This window comes from Pteropus alecto, unplaced genomic scaffold (genome assembly GCF_000325575.1).
Source record: "Pteropus alecto unplaced genomic scaffold, ASM32557v1 scaffold8, whole genome shotgun sequence".
Lineage (NCBI taxonomy): Eukaryota > Metazoa > Chordata > Mammalia > Chiroptera > Pteropodidae > Pteropus > Pteropus alecto.
In genome coordinates, this window is record NW_006494609.1 from 14,354,447 (window position 1) to 14,358,949 (window position 4,503).

At 45.4% G+C, this 4,503-nt stretch overlaps 1 long non-coding RNA gene across 4 annotated transcripts in view; it reads right to left on the reverse strand.

The window, feature by feature from the left end:
- The window catches only part of LOC107196674, a 7,731-nt gene extending 3,228 nt beyond the window's left edge, over window positions 1-4,503 (reverse strand). The window contains exons 1-2 of one of the 4 annotated variants that reach the window (XR_001518104.2): window positions 3,693-4,503; window positions 1,247-1,379 (exon numbers count right to left, since the gene is read on the reverse strand). This is a non-coding gene — a long non-coding RNA (uncharacterized LOC107196674). Of the gene's footprint in view, window positions 1-1,246; window positions 1,425-3,185; window positions 3,373-3,692 lie in introns of those variants that run through there. The other 3 variants (XR_001518105.2, XR_003044135.1, XR_003044134.1) reach the window with 3 other exon arrangements.

Consider the following 4,503-nt stretch of genomic DNA (forward strand, 5'->3'; position numbering starts at 1 on the left):
CTTATCCTTCTAGCAGAGTGAGCTCTCCCTCTGGATTCCTAAAATACTTGTCATTTCTTCTACTTTGAAAAAATTGTCGCTTAGGTTTACATCTCCCAATCTAAATTATAAGCCTTTCAAAAACCAAGGGCCAAATCTGTTTCATTTTATATCCTTATGATCCCTAGTACAGAGGCAAACTCGCAAAAGAGACTTGATAAATATTTACGAAATTCAGTAACCAAATACTAATAAAAGTAAAATGTAGTAACAGAAGAAGGTCAAATAAAGTGCTAAGGGAGCCCAGTGGAGGAAGAGGTTATTTTAGCTGACTTTGCATTTGAAGAAAGCACTTAACGATATAAGAACTTTGTTGGGCAGAGAGATGATGGAAATCAGTAATCTAGACCAAAAGAGCAATGTGAATAAAGGATGGAGAAGGAAAAGCAGAGATTTAAGAACTATTTACGTGGCTGAAATTTAGGAGATGCAAAAGGTTATTAGGACAGAAAAGGTCAAATTAAGGGAGTCTTGAAGGAACTCCTAAGGAATCTGGATTTAATCCTAGGGGCCAGGGAAAGCCATGGGAGGTTTGAGCAGGGCAATGATATAGTCAGAAGTGTGCTTTAGAAAAACTATTCCATCAGCTGGGCATAAGATGGAACTAGGGATAGGAGACCAATAAAGATTTTTACAACAGTTAAGAAAAGAGCAACAGGGTCTTAAACTCTGATGGGGCAGTGGAAATGTCAAGGTGAAAGAATGGAAAGAAACAGTGGAAAGAAAACTGCAGTGGGGCAGTGGAGGGACAGGTTCTCAACCTGGACTCCACGGAGAATTCAAGGGGTCCACGAGCCAGATGGAGAAGTAGAACATCTTTATTTTCACTAACTTCTAAGTGAACTGTACCATAACTGAACAGTTATGAATATGGGCAACAAACCATAACAGCATTAAGCTTCATCAGATTGGCAAAGGGGTCTAAGACATAAAAAACCAAACAAACAAAAACCTTCTGCACTCTAATATAACAGTTTGGTAGAGCCTTTATCAGAAATAAAGATTAGAAAAGGAAATTTTAAATACATACATTTTTTTTTTTAAAAGAGCCATGTGGGGACTGAGAGAAGGAAGAACAAAGATGGATACAATTATCACTTTGACTGGATATGCTGAATTTCAGGTGTCAGCCCATACTTATCTTATACAAGGACATCTATTTTCTTGTTGTGCCAGGTAACCTCCAGCTGCAGTGAACCCTACTCACCTCTACACAGTAAGAATCTTCATTTGCCATTCTGTTCATCCTCCCATCTTGTGGCACTGAAAACAGTCCAAGGGTGAACAACTGTTCCATTGCCTGGGACAGAAGGGCTTTCTAGGACATGGGCCTTTGAGTCCTAAAACCAGGAAAATCCAAGGCAAATTGTGGTGAGCTAGTGACCCTAAAAGACACCAAATGTGGCAATATTTTCTAATAAAACTATATTAATATTATGCTTAAATTAAAAAAAAAAACTATGCCATTTAAGATTTATTTTGGATAAAAAAAATCTGAGTTTGTCCATCTCTTCTGCCCATAAAGTAAAAAATCTTGAAGGAAAATCTTCCTCTCACAAGGTCAGACAATTATGGGTACTCCATAAACGCTTTAGTAACCAAGTATCATTATGTCAGTAGTTGGCACATTCACAGCTCATATAATCTTCACAAGAACTCTGTGAGCTAGATTTGATTCTCTTCATACTAGAGAAAAAACACAGGCTCTAGAAAATTTAGTCCTTTGCTCTATCTACCTCACAGAGCAACCAAAGTGGCCGGCTCCTAGAACTGCAGCTGCCAAAGAACACTGAATTACTGTGTTTTCCACAGAAGCACAAGTGGTTGTTGCTATATGGAGATTATGCAAAAACTGCATTTTTTTTCTTTTGCAAAGTCCATGAACTCAGTGCTCCGACATTATGTTGAGACACAGTAAAATGGAGTGTTAGTTTTAGGCTGAAGGCACCCTAAGATAAAGTGCTGGTTTACCTATGGAAAAAGGCAGAAATCAATAATATTCAAAACTGGTAAGATTAGGTAAGAGTAGCAATAACTTACAAATCTAAAAGGAAGGCAAATGGTACAAAGACTATAATACTCTTATACCCAGCATCTAATCAGAAAATCTACACAAGGGAGCGCCTGTATTAGTCAATACCGAAATCGACACGCCCACGTGTGCCTGATTTGACCGATACAAAAATCTTGGACAGCGATGAGCAAAGTGAAAGCCAGGATGCATAAAGATAGTCAATCCCTACCAAGGCTTCATAAATCAGAGAGGCCTGGCCTTGCTGCGTTTATCTGCTCTGCAATTCACCAATTACATCTCCCTGTAGCCATGGCAACACTCGCACTAAGGTAGCGCCAGAATTCACCTTTGGATAGCCACAGTCCAGCGAATTTGCACCTACACAGCTCAGATAAAATCAACAAAGACATCGCCTCCCGCCAAACCAAGGCAACCATGGCTTTTCCCGTTTCCCCATCTGTAAATCATCCAGGGAACATATTTTTTAATTCTTTGCACCCTTCTTCCCTATAGGGAGGGTGAATCCTAAACGGTGACCACTTTTGATACAGTTAAAGATAAGGTTTTTTCTTTTTTCTGGGGGTGGACATCAGAAACGAATGAAAACCGGATGCACACACAAACATCACAGTTGCCTAAAAAGGCAAGTGAACTGATATGATCAAAAAGTTTTTCAGCCAACATCTCGTAGCATGTCTGTCAGGCAAGCTCAGTTTTGCCCCTGCAGGCCACTGTTTCTGGAGGCGAGAAAGTTTCCAAGACGGCTGTTTGCTTTTCAGTTCTAACAAACGAAAAACGCATTCCGTGCGGGTGGGACCGCGCACAGCGAGAGCAAAAACCATGACGTATTCGCAGGAGCTTTCCAGAATAGCTTTCCAGCTCGAGCAAGATGCCCAGGAAGCAAATCTCACTTTTGCTTCTAAAAATTTAAAGTCAAATCGCTCTCCCTGCGCACGCCGAGAGAACGCAAAGCAAGCGGTTTTATTGAAGCGGCAGCTAAAACTCTTGTCAGACCCCCTCCTTCCGGGGTGGCCACTCTGCCCTGCTCCAGCCCTCGAATTCAACCCCCACATCCCTAGGACCTGAGCAAAAACAAAACAAACCACCGCAAAGTAAAAAAGGGAATAGAAACCCCAAACAAAACTGTCGCACAGCCTTTTTCTACGGGTCAAGAGCGCCGAGAAAAGCCCCCTTAGGCGTCCGGGGCTGTCCGTGCTGCCACTAGTAAAGATGGCGGCCACAGGAGGAGCCGCTCCCTCCGAAGTCCCGGGGCTGCTTCGCCAGCCACGACCACTCACGCGGAGCCCTCCACGCCAGCCCCGGCTTGACGCATTGCAGGTGCGGAGCGACCAATCAGGAGGCTCGACTCTTTCCGGCCAACCACTGCAGGGGCGCACTGGCCTATCAGAGCGCCCTTGTCAAACTGAACGGGGAAAGTAACCTCAGCAGCGCCAACTAAGCAGCCGGTTACAGAGCGCGTTTTGGGGCGTGTGCCGCGAGAGCTGCCGTGTGCTCCTCCGCCGGGAGATATAGTGCCCTCGCCCGCGCCGCGCCCCGCCGCCCCGCGCGCGCTTGGGAAGCTTAGGCGCGAGGCTCGCTCCTTCTCTCCCACTCCCAGACACTCAGGACAAATGGTTACCTTAAAAACTATCCAAAGTCCCTCTGCCGTGGCACGTGGCCGCCCGAGGCGCTGTCTCAGAACACCCTCGCCCTTCCCCCCTTGCTTAATGAGGGCTCGCTGGTTGCTGTTCCTACGGCATGTTTCGTTAAAATAGTTGCCGCCGGGGAAATAAAACCTCCCCTTAACTCGAAACCCCGACTCGAACTGCCACCGAGCTGACCCTTCCTGTTTATGAGCGAGGCCCAGCCGCCTGAGGAGCACCCTTGTGGGTGCTTTTTGTTTCAGAGGAGCCCATTTCCATTTCTCTCTTGTGGTTTTCCTTATCTCCTCGCTGGGCTGCGGTTTTCAGCTCAGTGTGAGCAGAAGAGGGCCAAAGGGGACCACGGGACGGGCGGAGGAGTGTAGCTCAGCAGGCAGTGGCCTGAGAGCTGCTGGTTAGCCTCTGGTTAGCTCCTTGGTAGACCGAGCGGAAGCTTCTCTTGTCTTCCCGCATGGAAAGCCTCTTGTCACTTCTTTGAGGAAAGGCCCGTCCAGTTAGAGGTTCAGTGAAATAACTTCTTAAATGGGCCACATTTGGTACCATCGTCTGTCCAGTGCTAGAAGGTATCACTAAGCCCTCTTTGTACAGTGAAAAACCTGAGGCCCAGGGAAGTCAATCAACACACCTACAGCCACAAAACCATTCAGTAGCAGAGCACGGAGTAGAATCTAAGTTGTCTGTCTCTCAGGCTTGTGTGTTTCTAATTAGTAATACCCGATTCTAGAGCTGACGCTAATTGTGAGATGGTCAAGCATTTGGGGAACTTTATTGAATAACTGAAGAAAGGTG